This window comes from Aotus nancymaae, unplaced genomic scaffold (genome assembly GCF_030222135.1).
Source record: "Aotus nancymaae isolate 86718 unplaced genomic scaffold, 86718_ANA_hifiasm-v0.15.2.pri h1tg000058l, whole genome shotgun sequence".
In the NCBI taxonomy this organism is placed as follows: domain Eukaryota; kingdom Metazoa; phylum Chordata; class Mammalia; order Primates; family Aotidae; genus Aotus; species Aotus nancymaae.
This window is the reverse complement of record NW_026988472.1, coordinates 26,106,293-26,123,453: the sequence shown is the minus strand read 5'-3', so window position 1 is coordinate 26,123,453 and position 17,161 is coordinate 26,106,293. Positions and strand designations below refer to the sequence as shown.

General features: G+C 35.8%; 1 protein-coding gene across 11 annotated transcripts in view; it reads right to left on the bottom strand.

Moving 5' to 3' along the window:
* DMD (dystrophin) overlaps window positions 1-17,161 on the bottom strand; it is a 2,277,745-nt gene that overhangs the window by 1,813,502 nt on the left and 447,082 nt on the right. The window lies entirely within an intron of this gene.

Here is a 17,161-nt window from a genome sequence, read left to right as displayed (position 1 = left end):
GGGAGGAGTAGAGAACGAAGAGTACAGAGCAAAGAGGCGAAGAGAAAAACTGTGATTTTTATTTTCAGATAAATTAAAGCACAGGTAGAGAAAATCCATGACGCTATGAGAGTCCTTTATTTAAAAAACACATCATTTTAGGTAGGAGCGTTCTAATTGGTGGAATCTTTAATATTTGTCCAATCCAAATTATCCATTAATTGTTCTGTCTGATTTACTAGCTTTCATCTAATTGCTATCAGTTTCTATATTTTAGCAACTTGAAATTATTTGCCAACTGTTGTTGTATAATACAAGTTGAAAAAGTTGATATGCCCAAAGGCTTATCTGGATTTTGTATTCATTTTTCCTATTTTAAAGTTCAAAACAAGTCATTTCTTTTTCTTTATTCTCTGCAGTCAATATAAAATGTGTGTTCATAATATTAAGAAGAGCATGACTGTTTAGAAGGCTTAGTTCAATGGATTAGTAGACAACTATTTTTCTAATTAGTCTTCCCCTCTGAACTTTTCTCCACTTGCCACAGCAAATGGAAACGTAATGATAATCTCATAGTATTTTCTGCCAAAATAAAGGGGCTGTCAGGCAATAAAGCATATCCATGTTAAATATCATCACAAATCCCATATGTAGAATTATCATTTTATTTTGAAGAGTTTTTCCACCAAAAGCCAAGAATAAAATTGCTTTGAAGAATAATTGTTATATGGTTATGCTTTGGCTCTATATTTAAGCCTCCATGTAAGTCTTTAATTAATAATTTCTGCTACGGATCGTGTTCTGACAAGCTGTTTTGCTAAGGAGATCTGCTCCCTTCGCTTACTGTCACCCACAAGAGTTAAGAAATGCAAGACACTGGAGTTTTGGAAGTCAGATTGGGATTCTGAAGGAGTTCCTGGGCTCTGAGTATCATGCTATGCAGTAGAAAGTCACCTCCTGCCTCCCTAATATCCAAAACAAAAGATTTGAACTGGTAGCCATTTATCTAATTCAGGCCCGAGATACATTTGGCTAGATTTGATGCAGGATGGGTAATCTTCCAAATTAGAGCTTAGCCTGGAAGCATTCTTGGCTTTGCCTAGGTAAGAATTCAAGGGCGAGCCAGTGGGGTTAAACAGCTATTTTTTAGTGAACATAACTGAGCTTTGTGGAGCAGGAGCAATTCATAGGCAGTGCCTCCAAAGTTGGCAGGGTATGGCTGCTGGCTACTGTATTTTTATCCATTTACACACACTTTCAGTTACATGTAAATTAAGTGGCAGATTAATGCAAATTGAGGGACAGAGTTATTTAGAACTTTGTAAGAGAGGAGTGGTAACTTCTGGGTTATTGCCATGTCCCTCATAAACTGTCATGGTGCTGGTGGGAGTGTCTTATGCTAATACGCAATGAGGGCTGCTGGGGATCACTTTTGTTGTCATCTGCTGGTTTCTACTGCTTTTCTCACTTCCATTGGTCACCACCTGCTGCTTCCTGCCAGTTTCTTCACTTGATCCTCTGGGGACTGGGAAATAAGTCCTGCCCATCTCCTACCTCAGGCTTGCACAGAATTTTTAACTGGAGAACCTTTTTCCAGTTAGTCATCAAACATGCATTGATCTCCTACTATATATCAGGCACTGTTCCAGGTGCTTGGGATTCACCAGTGAACAACATACACTCATGAAAAGAATGCCCAACTTACAAGGCAAATATACAGTGCACTGGGATGTTTTGCAAACAACTCCAGATTCTTAAGTTCCTCCTGAAAAAAATAAAATATCTGGCCAACAATAGCTCTACATTCTGATACGTACACTGCTAGATTGAATTGAATAGCTGTTGCCCATTTTAGACTGGGCATGAACATTCCATTTGCCAGTATTCTTTCCAATTCACACAATGTCCATATGCATTTAGATCTTTGCTTCACCTATTTCCATTACCTTTCAGGTCTTTGTAGGTATTTTAATGGCGGACTCCATTCACTGTATTATATTAGTTTCTATTTCATTTCAGTTTGTATCATTTTGAGTTTCTGTTTTTAATCAAGTATAATATCATAGAAAGTGTTTGTACTTAATTCTAATGCAGAATGTTATGGATTTTTAAATTGGTTCTTGTATAAATAAGCTAAATAAATTTAAACATGTTTTTAAAACTCTGTGTAGCCCAGTTATATCATCAATAAGAATATGACTTGCTAGTGGGTTTGAAACTGAGTTCAGTTCAAACTCACACTTCAATTAGGCTACTCTAATTTCAGTTTTATGGTTCTATCTTCCTTATGCTGTATATTTTTAAATGAGGTTTTGTTGCTAAACAAAGTTTGAGAACCATTGAGCGCTCTGATTTCTATGATCCCTTACAAGTTTAAACTTACGTAATTTAATACTAATCAAAAGCAATTTGGTGTTCCTATTAAACTTTTTATAAACAAATGTCTTACTTCCTTAAAATTCCCTAACTTTGAACAATGTCCTAAAAGATGCTCTGCCATAGTATTCAATTATGTGCATAATAAACTAAAAATATTTGCTGAAAATACATACACAGCTGGTAAAATTGTGTTGGTAAGAATAGGAATAATAAATACAAAATGAAAATTGGGAGGAGAGAATTGTGGTGCATTTGGGAAGGCTGGCATGTGGAGGGGGGCTTCTAGAGTATTAGTAATAATCTATTCTATTTTTTTTTTAAGAGAAGGGGCCTCACTCTGTTACCCAGGCTGAGGCTTAGGGGCACTATCAGCTCCCAGTCTAACCTGGAATTCCTGGGCTCAAGCCATCCTCCTGCCTCAGCCTCCCGAGTAGCTAGGACTATAGGTGCACACCACTATGCCTAGATAATTTTTTAATTTTTTCATAGACTCAGTGTCTTGCTATGTTGCTCGGGCTGGACTCAAACTCCCGGGCACAAGCAATCCTACCACCTCAGCCTCCCAAAGCTCTGGAATTACAAGCCTGGGTCACCACACCTAGTCCTCTATTTCTTAAGTGAAGTGATTATGAGGAATAGTTCAATTCATTATTTCTCTATATTCCTTACACATATCAATCTTATATGTACATATATTGCAAATAACAAAAAGAAAAGCAATTTTCTTTGATAATTCCTTTAAATGATGATCACATTGGAGGTCAAAATGTCACACCAAAAGGAAAGCAAAAATCTCAAAGTAAAGACACTTTGTTAAAATTATGGAGTGTTAAAATTGCAAGTGACATTTCATTTTTAAATACTGTATTATTTATTAAGAATATTTGAATAAGCCAAAATGATAAAAATGCTTCTTACACAGAGCAATCTAAAATGTAAGGCAGTAAGCATCCACTCCTCCAATAACTCCGAAAGATGAAAATGTTTGTTATACTAGAAAAGTCTAATCTGTAATATAGTCGGTGTTATATTTTGAAAGAAAAGTAAAACTATGGTTTTCAATTATTCATAAAATAATGAATTATTTTATATTTAACATAATTAGGTCAGAGTTAAATAGTAGTAATATGTACTTTTTAAAATGGATAGAAAATGCATGTTATATAAATGTGATAAACAGTATTTATACTGTTGAAAATTTGTATCAGTAACAGAAGGTAACCTCCCTTCTTACTACAATTCTTTTTAAAGGAAAAAGAATATAAAAGATGAATAAGTGTACAGTTTGAAAAGGTTAATTTTCTTCTTTAAAAATGTTAACACTTCAAAAATACCTGCATTGAACTTCTCTTCAAAATTATTACTTCTTAAACCAGTCTGCCAAGCAATTTGCTATTGAGAACTCTCAAAATACATTATTTAATACATTTTTCAAACATAGTCAATTTTTTGAAATACAAATTTTAACTTTGCTTTTGAAATCGACTGATGAGAAATTGCCTAATTTTGAAAATACATTCATTACAAAATCCATCCTCCACCTAGTCATGTGCTAAATATCAGCATTATAAGGAGCTGTTTTAAAAATCTAGTTTTATGTTCCATGTGCTCTTTTTAAACATTTCCATAAAATGTAATATCTGTTAGTAGCACTACTGATAATATTATAGGAAAATGCTGAATTATTATCATATAGAAAATTATAAAATAGAAAAATAAACAGAGTTTAGAGTGTCTGAACATGTGTGCAGCAAAGGGATCAGTTGGAGAGGATGACTTATTGAGATATATGTTATATCCTTTCATCTACTTTTATCTGTTTTATAGTTTCCTAGTAAATTGTAAGCAGTGATTATACCCTTAATCTTTGGCTTTATGGAAAAGTATAAAATAGCTCTTCAGTTTTATTATGATTGTATATGGATATTTTGTTTATAAAGATATATGCTATTGTATTTTGGCCAATCTTTGTATTAATTTTTGTAAGAATATATTATGTAACCATTTATAGGGTAATAATACATATCATACAAATATTAAGAGTGTGATAGCAAAATAAAGAACCATAGCTAAAATAAATTCCTCATAAGCAAGCATCACACATACACACACACACACACACACACACACGTGCATGTGCAGAAACAGGAATATTTTCTTTGCTGACATAGAAAAAATTTTCAGGTAAAATGTCCTGTAAATGTTCAAGTGGTCACGGGTAAAAATTTACAAATGTGTTTCTATAGTTTCAGCAGGAAGTGAGGTGCATTAGAAGAAAAGCATTCATGATATACTTAGAAAGAGACCAAATTTTGATATACCAAGTGGTAACTCAGCTTAACTAAGCAAATATATACCACATACAAAATATGTTACAGACACTGATCATTCAAGATTAGTAGTCTCTGATTTGGAAACCAGCAACATACATTTTCCTGTATATACATGGGCAGATACATTAATCCATCCCTGGCATAGGAGTATCCCAGTGTACTAATCTGAACTCATAAAACATGCAGTTCAATATAACTCATTAAATGGCCCTACAGCCCATATAATAAGCCATCTTTAGTATGCATGAGAAAAGCTCTCATTTCTATAAAAAGAAATGGCAAAAGATTAGGTTTGCAAAGCAAGATAAAAAGACACTTGTCAGATCCTAGATCTTCCAGGAAGCAGCATATATAATAAAGAGAAAAAAGGTAAAGCATGACTAATACAGAAAAACAGCTTTCCATTATAAATTGTATGGTGTCTATATATGTTGGAAATTTTCTAAATTAAAAACAGGTCAATAAACTATAAAGAAGTTTGGCCAGGTACGGTGGCTCATGCCTGTAATCCCAGCACTTTAGGATGCCAAGGCAGGTGGATCACCTGAGGTCAGGAGTTCAAGACCAGCCTGGTCAACATATTGAAACCCCATTTCTACTAAAAATACAAAAGTTAGCCAGACGTGGTGGCTCACGCCTGTACTACTAGCTACTTGGGAGTCTGAGGTATGAGAATCGCTTGAACCCAGGAGGCAGAGGTTGTAGTAAACCAAGATCACACCACTGCAATCCAGCCTGGGCAACAGAGTGAGACTTGGTCTCAAAAAAAAAAAAAAAAAACCTATAAAGAAACTTTCATTTATTATCAGCAATTAAAAGGATTAAGTACAAAGATAATATAACTAAGCATTGAGAGAGAAACACAGGTATGTACAAGCCTATGGTTTAAAAATCATAACTCTTCTCAAGAAACAAAGTCTTTTGAATAATTCCAATAAAATGTATGTAGGTAGGGTGGGGAAAAAGTGGAAGAAGAAGGGAATTATAGTAGAGGAGGCAAGGTAGAAGGAGGCAGGAACCAGATTACAAAGGGCATTTTGTGCAATGCTGAGGAGTTTATTTTTATCTTAAAAGCTATAGGAGACATTAAAGCATTGGTTTCCAAGGCTGGGTGCACATTAGAGTTACCCAGGGAGCTTTCTAAAAATGCTCACTCCCAGTCCTACATCCCAGAGATACTGACTTAATTTATCTCGGGTGGAGCCTGGTGATTCTCACATGTGGCTAAGGTTGCTAACGACTGTGTTAATGGATTTTAAGTAAACTACACGATCAGATTTATATTATGGAATAAACCCTAATCCTGGCAGTATTTAGACTGGTCTTGGAATAGACTAAACTGCACTGGATTTCTTATGATATTATCATTATAATATAGGAAAGAAGATCTGAAGACCTTAACTAAAGCCAGGTAGTAAGGATGAATAAGGAATAGGAGTGGTATTCATAGTTTTTATGGAACTAGCACACATGAGAGGCAAGATGTTATAGTGATTATAAATACTGACTCGAATTCAAATTCTACTTCTGCCACTTTGTTGTTGTGTGAGCTTAGATACGTTACTTATTCTCTCTAAGTCTCCTTTTGCTCATATGTAAAATGATAATAATAATACCTGCACCACAGAAATTTTCAAGTGTCAGACCAGGTAAGGAAGTTAATAACTGATCGCAATATCAAAGGTATAGCAAATATTCAACAATGGGGGACAGTCATCATGAAACTCTAGCTGTCTCAGTAGATGTGCTGGATGTGTGTGAGAGGGAAAGGTGTAGCTTGGCTTCTAGAATTTATATGCAATCTTTTTAAATTAAAATATAAAATACATAGAGACAATTTGTTAGTCATAAGAGACTTGATGAGTTTTCACAAACGTAATGCTCTCATTTAACCAGTATCAGATCAAGAAGCTGAACATCATCAAAACTTCATACCCCTTTCAAGTCATGTCTCCTAGGGTATTTATTTGGCCCACTAAATGTTTAGAAATAACAAGAGAAAGATTGTAAGAAGAGGTGTAGTAGAGAGGATGATAGGTTTAATTTTGGACAAGTGGAGTAAAGGGCCTGTGGGATATTCAAATGGAAATTTCCAGGAAATTTCAAATGGAAAATTCCAGGAGATTTTGAGCAGTATAAAGGGTAAGATACCGAACTGACTGACAGACATTAGCATCAAAGCAATAGTTGACATTAAAAATGGTCCTTTTCATAATTTTATTTTTTTTGGAGATGAAATCTCACTCTGTTGCCTAGGCTGGAGTGCAATGGCTCGATCTCCACTCACTGCAACCTCTGCTTCCTGAGCTCAAGTGATTCTCCTGCCTCAGCCTCCCGAGTAGCTGGGATTATAGGCGTCCACTACCATGCCCGGCTAAGTTTTATATTTTTAATAGAAATGGGGTTTCACCATGTTGGTCAGGCTGGTCTTGAACTCTTGACCCCACCTCAGCCTCCCAAAATGCCAGGATTGCAGGTATGAGCCACTGTGCCCAGCCATAATATTTTAATTGTGTATGATTCAAGTGATTAGGCATAATGTGTTGCTTGTCTCATTACTCTAAAAGTAAGAAAAATGACAGAAAGAGACTCTACTCTTTTGCTAGGTTTCACATTGTATTGCATTTCTCTTATTATGTATGTATATATTTATTTCTGTACACATCCCTATACTGGGACCATATGTCCTTCCACAAAGAAACAATCTATTTAAAATTGTTTTAAATAAATAAGTAAAAAGTATTGTAAAATTTTACATTATTTTTCTATAGAAATACAAATTTTCTTACTGATTAGAGATGCAGCAACATTTTGCTTTTCAACTATATTAGGAACCCTATGTGCATTTTTAAGGTAATTTCACAGAAAAGTAGGAAGTATATAAGACATGAGATTCACTAACTTGGTGAGAATTTAATTGCTCACAAGAGAAAAATGCTAGACTAGTCCCCTTAGCAAAGAATCTATAATTAAAAGATTCTAAAAAATAATCTGAAGCATTTCCAGTTACCAGAAAAAGGCATAGTTGAGAAAATGAAACTTTTTGCTACTTGATATTCAATAAATATTTACTATGTATGTTAAGTTGTGGCTGAGTCTTTCTTTCATTCTTTGAGTCTTAGCAAAAACACCACCTCCTCCAACATCACCTTCTCTAAATTAGGTTTCACTGGCTACTCTCTTGTCCCCTTATCCATGAGAGCACTCAACATAATTTGAAAGTATACATTTAATTATTTTTTACCCAGCTTATTAACTATCTTCCTCCTAATGTTTCGGTTTGTGACAGTTTGGACCGTATTCATTTGGTTCACTGTCATATTCCTGGCACCCAGAACGGTTGTTGAATTATTGCAGAGATTCTCAATCTCGATGCTACTGATATTTTGTACAAGATGATTCATTGTTATAGTGGGTTGACCTGAACATTATTACATGTTTAGCAACATCCCTGGCCTCTACCTACTAGACATCAGTAGCAAACATCTCTTCTTTTATGCCACTAGGAATATCTTCAGACATTGCCAAATATCCCCTGGATAACAAAATCCCCCAGCGTTGAGAATCACTGAACAATTTAATACACAAATGAACAAATGAGTAAATGAATGAATGAGTTAATAAATAACTGTCTGATTGCTCAGAAAACAGAAGTAGAAGCAGGAGAAAAGTACATTCCAGTCAGATGGTGATATGGTTTAAATTCTTGTCCCCACCAAATCTCATGCTGAATTGTAATCCCTAATGTTGGAGGTGGGGCCTGGTGGCAGGTGATTGGATCATGGAGGTGTTTCTCATGAATGGTTTAGCACCATCTCCTTGAGGCTGTTCTTGTGATAGTGAGTGAGTTCTCACAAGATCTGGTTGTTTAAAGGTGTGTAGCACCGCCTGACTTGCTGTCTCTCTTGCCCTTGCTCCCACCGTGTGAGACATCTCACTCCCCTTCTGCCTTCTGCCATGATTGGGAGCTTATTGAGGCCTCCCCAGAAGCAGAAGCTACTATGCTTCCTGAACAGCCTGCAGAACTGTGAACCAACTAAAGCTCTTTTCTTTATAAATCATCCAGTGTCAGGTATTTTTTACGGCAATGCGCGAATGGACTAATACAGAGGGAACAGTAAATAAGTAGACATTGAGGGATTTGAAAGCTTATTACATTCAAGAACTAAGACAGAGCTGGCTTGCCTGGAGCTACAAGAGCAAAGCTGAATTGAAATGGAAGAGGGAGGCATGGTCCAATTATGTAGGTCAAGGTAAAAGGTTTGGAATTTACTCTTGGTAGAATGAGAGGAGTTTTAATGAAGAGGTGAGATGATTTAATTGACCTTTCTAAAAGGTTGCTCCAAGTGCTGCAATTAGGATTTATAGAAGGGGTCATGAATATATGAGAGAAAGCAGTTAGGAAGCTATTTCAGTACTCCAGAAAGGAGCTGATGGTACACAGAAGTGTCCAGGTTGAGGGGGACTGCACTAATTTGTATGCTAGGCCAAATCAATCTGCCAAGCAAAATGGATTCTGAATAAATATTATGATCATGAACAACATATTGGAAGGATATTATATGCATAAGACATAGGTTTGGTTATTTTACATACTTGTAGACGAGACTAAAGAGCTAATTTTCTGAAAGATTTTAAAAATTGCTTTCTGTGTGTATTTATTGAATGAGTATGATATCCTCCAAATTCCAGAAGAAAAACATTCGATAGTGTAAATTCATGAGAAAATATGCTATTGAGTATTATTGGTCTTATAATGCAAGCTTCACTTAACTTTATCATTTTGGAATAATTTTCTCACTGTGTTGTTCATTTCATTGCATGAAACAGGTTGAGTAAATTATTCATGAAACTACTTCAAAATGCTTTGTTTCAGATTTTTAAAAAATTGGTATTCACATAACTGCTTTGCCAATGCAAGGTTTCATATGAAATTTATTGTTTGCTTTTATGAAAATGTTTCATATTGCTTTTGTGTCAAATCTTTATTAACAAGCATTTTGATAATTAAGTTTTATTCTTTCTCATAATCTCCTTCTCTTCCTGTCCCACTATAGATTGTAGTAAATATGATGTGTATCTTTCATGTACATACAGTTCTACAAGGAAATAAAAAATTCAAGTCGTTAATTGAATTAATCACTAATAGGAGAGAATTGATCAAAATTTGCTGTAACTTTCTTCCTTCAAAATCATCAGAATTCTGGTAAAGCTTTTTATATAATAATTTGGACTACACCTATTGGTCACAATTCAGACACTGACAGCAGAACACAAAGGAATTGGGTAACGAGATCACTAAGGGAATGTTTAGCCTAGTAAAGACAGTTTCTCAACATTCAAGAATAATTCAATTACATAGAAATTCACATAATAATATTTAAATGGCAAGATACTTTTGAATACTTATTAATGCATACCCCTCAGAGATCTGAAATTTGCAAGACGACATAGCTTAATTTGAATTTAAATTTTCCTACTAATTTTAGCAAAATAAACTTAAGGTTGATAAGAACATAGAACCTAAAGCAATGAATAGCTCTTCATTCATTTATTTTGGCTGTAAATACTGCTAAACACAAAATCAGATGCCCACAGTTCGCAAGTCTATACGTTACACATCTCGTCACATTTCTCCTGACCTCCCTCTCCCAAATTCCTCTCTACCTCATAGAATGTGATATTAACCTGCTGCTAACTTTTTGAAAGGAGAATAGTTCTGTTGTTATGAATCACCCTTGACTCTTTGCAAGACCAAATATGACAATAATTTAAAATGTAATGTAGGCTTTAATCAACAATAAAGCTTTCTATTAACTTATGATATATCACATACTTTCTAATTCAGCGACATTAATATCATCATCAAACACTATTATAATTTCTCCTATTTTAATGTCCTGTTCTACCATGCAGGAGAGGACAGCTGCAAATTATCTTTTCCATGGGAAATATCAGTCAACATATAGCTTGTAGACTTCCAAATTTCTTCCCCCTTTTCAAAATCTAATGTCTACAATTTCAAAAAAACACTGAAAATATTTTTAATGTACATTTTGCACCAAACATTTAACTTGTCAGTAATCAAATTTTACAACGTTTGAACGTAAAATGGAAGTGTTAAAAGTCTGAGAGCAAAAACAACCTTTCAGCATTTTACGAGAGATCCTGTATCTTCATGTTGTTGAATTTAAAGTCACTTTAAGTTATTTCTTTCTTCTCATGAGACTGTAGACCTGAGCAGTCTGTTTCTAGCACTGACTAGGATCACTTCAATGCAACATTTTCATGGAAGACAGCATTTACTGTCAATCAGTAAGATTATAATTACAAAATAATGATGCTTTATGGACCCATTCTAAATATACTTTGACATCTGAATCTATGAAAGTTAGGAATCACACACCAAAAAGAATCTCCCAGATTCACATGAATAAAGTCCCTGAGATAGTTGATAATTTAAAAAATTCTGTGTCATGCCAATTACGTGAACCTATGCTAGTTAGATCACATCTGCAAATTTAGTATGTATTGTCATGGTATGTGAATTGACTATAAAAGATATCAGGAGGTTGATATTTGCTACATGAGAGAACGATGTGTTCAAGAAATCCTCACACTTAGGTTAAGAGGTTATTTACATCTGAAATCTTATTTTGGTTGATAGTCTGATAAGTTAATTTAAGGTGACCCAGGTACTGTCTAACTGTTCTGTTTTTATTCCAAGTAGAGTATTGACCCTTTCTAAAAAGGATTATGTAGTCTTGTCTATAGTAGCAAAAAAAAAAAAAAAAGTAAATTGAATATAACTATGGTACTAAAAAAGAATATCAGTATACATAGGCAGATTTTATTTGCCATAAAGAATAGTTCACTGCTATAAGAATTTCTTACAAGAAACTCTACTGGATAATCAACCTTTTAGTCAAGCTCCAAGGAATGCAATCTAGTTTGAACTCAATATGTATTAGGGAAAGCACAAAATGAATAATATGTAGTCATTCTATGGATGAGTTCACAGTCCAGATAGTATTTTCAAGGGGGTAATGAGGAGTATCTCACCACGTCAGAGGAGTATCTTTCTGCCTTCTTAAGTATAACACATACAGTTAATATAATATTTTCTTGAAGTAACAGTAGAGAGTCAAGCTTTGTAGGATAACAGATATTTTCTACCAAGTTTCAGGTTAATCTCTTACTCAAGTTTCTTGCCATAGTACTCTGCAACATGCTCAATACATAGTTTTTGAAGAAATGCGTTCACAAAATTTATGCTATGAATGCAACAAAAAAAAAGCAGTACATGCATCCAATAAGAAATTGAATTCAATAAGTAGATAAGCTTGGCTAAATATTTGAAACTCAAAAACTCATTCATTGTGCAATAGTAAAGAAAAAGTGGGAAATTGGAAATTAATGTAAAATATTCCAATACAGTCTTACTATTTTAACTAACAAAGCATAATATTTTACTGATGTCTGCAAGCCTTTTCTTCTTCTTCCCTCTTTCACTTCTCTAACCCTGCCATCCACCCATACCTTTTTACATTTGGAATTTTGGTTTACAACACTCAGTTGTAGACTCATGCATATAACTTGTGTTTTAGTCTTATTCATTGCACAAAGACAAAATACATAGTATATATTGATAAGAAAACCAGAAATAATCTGTTTCTAAATTTCTAATACCTGAGGTTGACGTATCAAAATTATACAATAATTTAATAGAATGAGAATTGCACACACACACACACAAGCAGCACAGTAAAACCCAACCTAACCCAAATCACAACAAATGTTTTTCTGAGTAAAGAGTTTTCCAAACAGCTGAGAGCTAGTCCTTTCGGTGACAGAACACCTCAACTTCTCAATGAAAGGTTTATGATTATGTAGAACAGCTCTCTGCCCTTTTTTTTTTTCTTTTTTTTTGAGAAGAGTCTCTCTCTGTTCTCGGACAGGCTGGAGTGCTGTGGTGTGATCTCGGTTCACTACAACCTCTGTCTCCCAGGTTCAAGCGATTCCCCTGCCTCAGCTTCCCCAGTAGCTAGGACTATAGGCACACACCACCACTCCCAGCTAATTTTTTTTTTTTTTTTTTTTTTTTTGTATTTTACTAGAAATGGGGTTTCACCATGTTGGCCAGGATGGTCTCGATCTCCTGACCTCGTGATTCGTCTCGGCCTCCCAAAGTGCTGGGATTACAGGCATGAGCCACTGCGCCCGGCCCACCTTCTTATGTATGGTATGTTTTAAATAATATTTTCTTGATGATTTAGGGTTAGAATTATGATGTGATGATGTGACTGTGGAAGCATTAATCTCAGGAATATGTGTATGTACAGCCCTAGAATGCAATTTCTTAGAAAGGCTCAAAATATCTTTTTACTGTTATAGTATTTTAGGAATCTGAACACTTACTAGTAAAAGGAAACGTGATGTTGCCTTCTCTCCAGTAGTTTCTTTCTTTCTCCACAAAACCACATCTTAGGGTTCTCTTAATTATGGGTATTAACAGTAACCAGTATGACCAGAATCTCAGACAATAGACACTATTATGTTCACATAGAACTAATGTTTATTCCTGTCTGCACTCTTCATCAACAAATTGGAAAGGAAAAGCCACCCTCACCATTTCAATATTTTCAGCTGACACATTTTATGAATTCCTTTACAATCCAAAAGTGGTCTATATTTTTATTAGATGGGACTTCTCAAGGCATGATATAGCCTAAAATTTTCTAGAACCTCTGAATCCTTTATTGACACTGAAGGTCCTTGATAGTGCCCGCAAAATGAACAATATTATCTTGTAAACAATTTCACATTATATTTGTAATGTGCCACAGTAATTGATGTTATGGATGATGATGCAACTGGGGATGGGAAAGGTAGGTAAACAAAAAAATGCATATCCTAACACAAATTCACTTTCAAAACGTTGTGCTCCCAAGTTATCCTAGCCATAACATGTTCTGATTTGTTACTTTCACATTAAACCATGTGTAGTATATTGTAGAACTTAATTCATATCTGCTAAATTAAATTAGTGAATACACAAAATGGAAAACTGTGGTAAATTGTGTACTATCTATACTAAATCAAATCACAGGTTTAAAGTAATATAAATTTAATGAGTTTTAGTAAAGAAAAATATTTTATTCTAAACAATTGTCTGCATTTAAAACTTGCCAATGGAGCTATGAAAAAATGCTCAAACTCATTTTTAATTCATAAAATTCAAAATAAATCCACAGCTAGAAACAATTTTATATTCAACAGAGTAGCCAAAAGTTAAAAGTCTGACATTATCAAGTGTTAGAATTTGGGGCAAGCAGAATTTTTAAGTTCATGGGAATTTAAATTGGTGCAACCAGTTTTAAAAATAACTCGGCATAATCTTGTAAACTGATAAATACATCATGTCAGTTAGAATTTAAGCAGACATAGAAAGTCATTTGATATTTAAATCAGAAACCTTCAATTACAGAATTTAACCAAATGAGAAAAGAACTGAGTTGACAAACTGTGGAGGACAAAGTGGCCCAGAGTTTAGCAACCACAGGAAGCCACCATTACCCTTAAAGTGCAGAGAGAGAAACAGAGAGGAGAGAAGGGAGGGAGAGAGGGGGATGGAGAGGTAGGGAGAGAGAAGGAGGAGGATGGGGAGGACAAGGGGGAGAAAGAGAGTGAGAAGGAGGAGGAGGGGAAGACGGAGGAAGGGGAGGAGAAAAAGGAGAAGGAATGGGGAAGAGGAAAGAAGAAGGCAGGGTGCATGAATTCAGTGAATGAGGGTATGAGATTATTCATTGGAAGCTGGAGCTACAATGGGCCTATCTGGTTGGAGGTGGAATGTCAAAGCATTTGCAGCTATTGCCAAAGATATGGTCTGAAACACAAAGAGAGGAAAAGAGGCGCTTTTCCATCTTCCCTGACTCTCCAATCCTTCACTACTAGACAAACAGAGCTGGAAGTCAGCTGGAAATGGAAGCCTGGCACACACAGTCTGCAGAGGTCAGTCTCCCAGTGGTACACAGTAGAGCAGTGTAAAGGAGCCAAAGAGTGTATCTCAGGGCACACACATGAGCCCTGTGATCCAGCAATTCCACTCCTACATGTATACAAGGAACCTTGTTTGTAATAGGAAAAGAACTAAAACTGGAAACAACCCAAGTATCCATCAACAGTAGTGTGTATAAATAAATCGTGGTTTATTTCTGTGATGGAATATGACAGTGAAAATGAATGAACTACTGCTGCAGTCACAGACATGGATGAATCTTAGCAACATAATGCTGATTGAAAGAAAGTCACAGAAGAATAAATGCAATATGATTCCAACTATGTGAAGTTCAAAAGCATGCAGAGCAAGACTATTATCTTTTAGGTAATACATACATATGTGGCAAGATTATAAAACAAAGCAAATTTCAGGACCATGGTTATCCCTGGTGGTAGCGGGGCAAGTGATGGAATTGGGGATGGGTGCATAGATGGCTTGAAGTTACTGTGGAAAATCTGAGGTAATAAACACATTTGCTTATCGTTATGATCGAAACTGTGTATCTTAAAATCTTTTATTCTTATGTAATAAGATTTTTTAAAAGACAAATACACGTTGAAGTGATTGGCAAGATAGTATCACAGCATCAACCTAAAAGAAATAAGCTTTTTTAAAAAAATCTGAAGAGTTCCCCTTTCAGCTTGCTGGGTTTCTTGCTCTGAAAGATGAGGGTTTAACTAATCATAGCAGATCAGAGGCTTCAGTAGGGAGGGGTGGAGTAGCTAATTATGAAAAATGATTTTGCCCCTCGTTGAAAAGTGGCCTCTGGTGACATTTTACTTGAAGCTTCTGATTATATATATCACTGTCAGTCACTCGGCAACTTTGAAGAAACAGTTTTCCTGCCGAAGGGCTCTATTACAGTTACTACGTGTCTACATAATACAAAAAGTCATTTAAAAATTATTGCTTTAAGGAGTACTTATTGAGTGCCTGCTATGTACATAACATCAAACTGTGAACTTAAACTGGACTTGCATAATTTATATTAAGGAAAACAGGCTACATATAGGGCTTTTCGATACTAAAATACCTGAAAATGAAATAGTACAGCTATCATCCACATGAGACCAGGCATGAAGCCTTCAGTAGCAGTGGGCTGGAGCTACAGGTTATCTTCTTGAGACAGGTGGTCAAACAAGATCATAGCACTAGATAATTGGGAAATCCAGTTGGAACTATATAGCAGACACTGCCCACTCTGTTGATTTACCTCTGGCTTCATCAGCCCTGTGATGGACAGCTTCAGGTATGTTAAAGGCCCACCAGGTCAAGCACCCACTGCATCTCTGTGTTTCTGCCTCAAGACTTTCTCCAAAGTTATAGAAACTCACTCATCCTACACACAGCGGGGGACCTGATGTCTCTGAGCAATATTCAATTAATAAGGCACTGGAACCAGAGACATATTCCCCAGTCTCTTATCCTTCAGAGGAACAATTATAAGTACATTCCACAGCATTCCTCAGAGGGTCTTCACAGGATTGAACAACAGTTTTCCACTGAAGTAGCCAGCTCTATAATATACTATTTTTTTTCCTTATTTCCCCTGCCTCCCACTTATGCTCCCTATGATCAGCTACCAAATGAGCTAGTTACTCTCTAGTCCTTGCCTCAGGCTTGGCTTTTAAAGAAATCCAAACTAAGACAAACTATGACAAATTGCAATCCAAACGAGATTCTTTCCTCTCAGGGGGATGCTTAGTCCCCCCATCAAGCATCATTATCAAAATGAACACAGACTACAGAGAAAGAAAATATTTGCCTTTACTGAGGAAAGTCACACTCATGACCCTCAGGTTAGAGACACAGAGTAATGCAGCTATCTCTGGGGTGAACAGGTACAGATTCAGAGTGGAAAGACTTTAAAACAGCAATAAAGTCCTAGAAATAAAGCTGTCAGCTAGGTACAGATCAGATCCTGAGAGCAAGAGTACTAAGAGACTCATAGAAAAGGATTCACGAGGGGCCGGGCGTGGTGGCTCACTTCTGTAATCCCAGCACTTTGGGAGGCTGAGGCTGGTGGATCATGAGGTCAGGAGTTCAAGACCAGCCTGACCAAAATGGTGAAACACAGTCTCTATTAAAAAAATTAAAATATTAGCGGGGTGTGGTGGCATGAGCCTGTAGTCCCAGCTACTTGAGAGGCTGAGGCAGGAGAATCGCTTGAGTCTAGAAGGTGGAGGTTGCAGTGAGTGAGATCACATCACTGTACTCAGCCTGGGTGACAGAGCAAGACTCCGTCTCAAAAAAAAAAAAAAAAAGAAAGAAAGAAAGAAAAGAAAAGGATTCAAGAGGGACCAGCACAGCGACTTAAGGATCACAGTAACCAGCAACATTTTGTTTTGGCTAAAGTTTATTACTGGGTGCGGACAAGCAAGAGATAGATATCGGAATCTATTGGTATAGA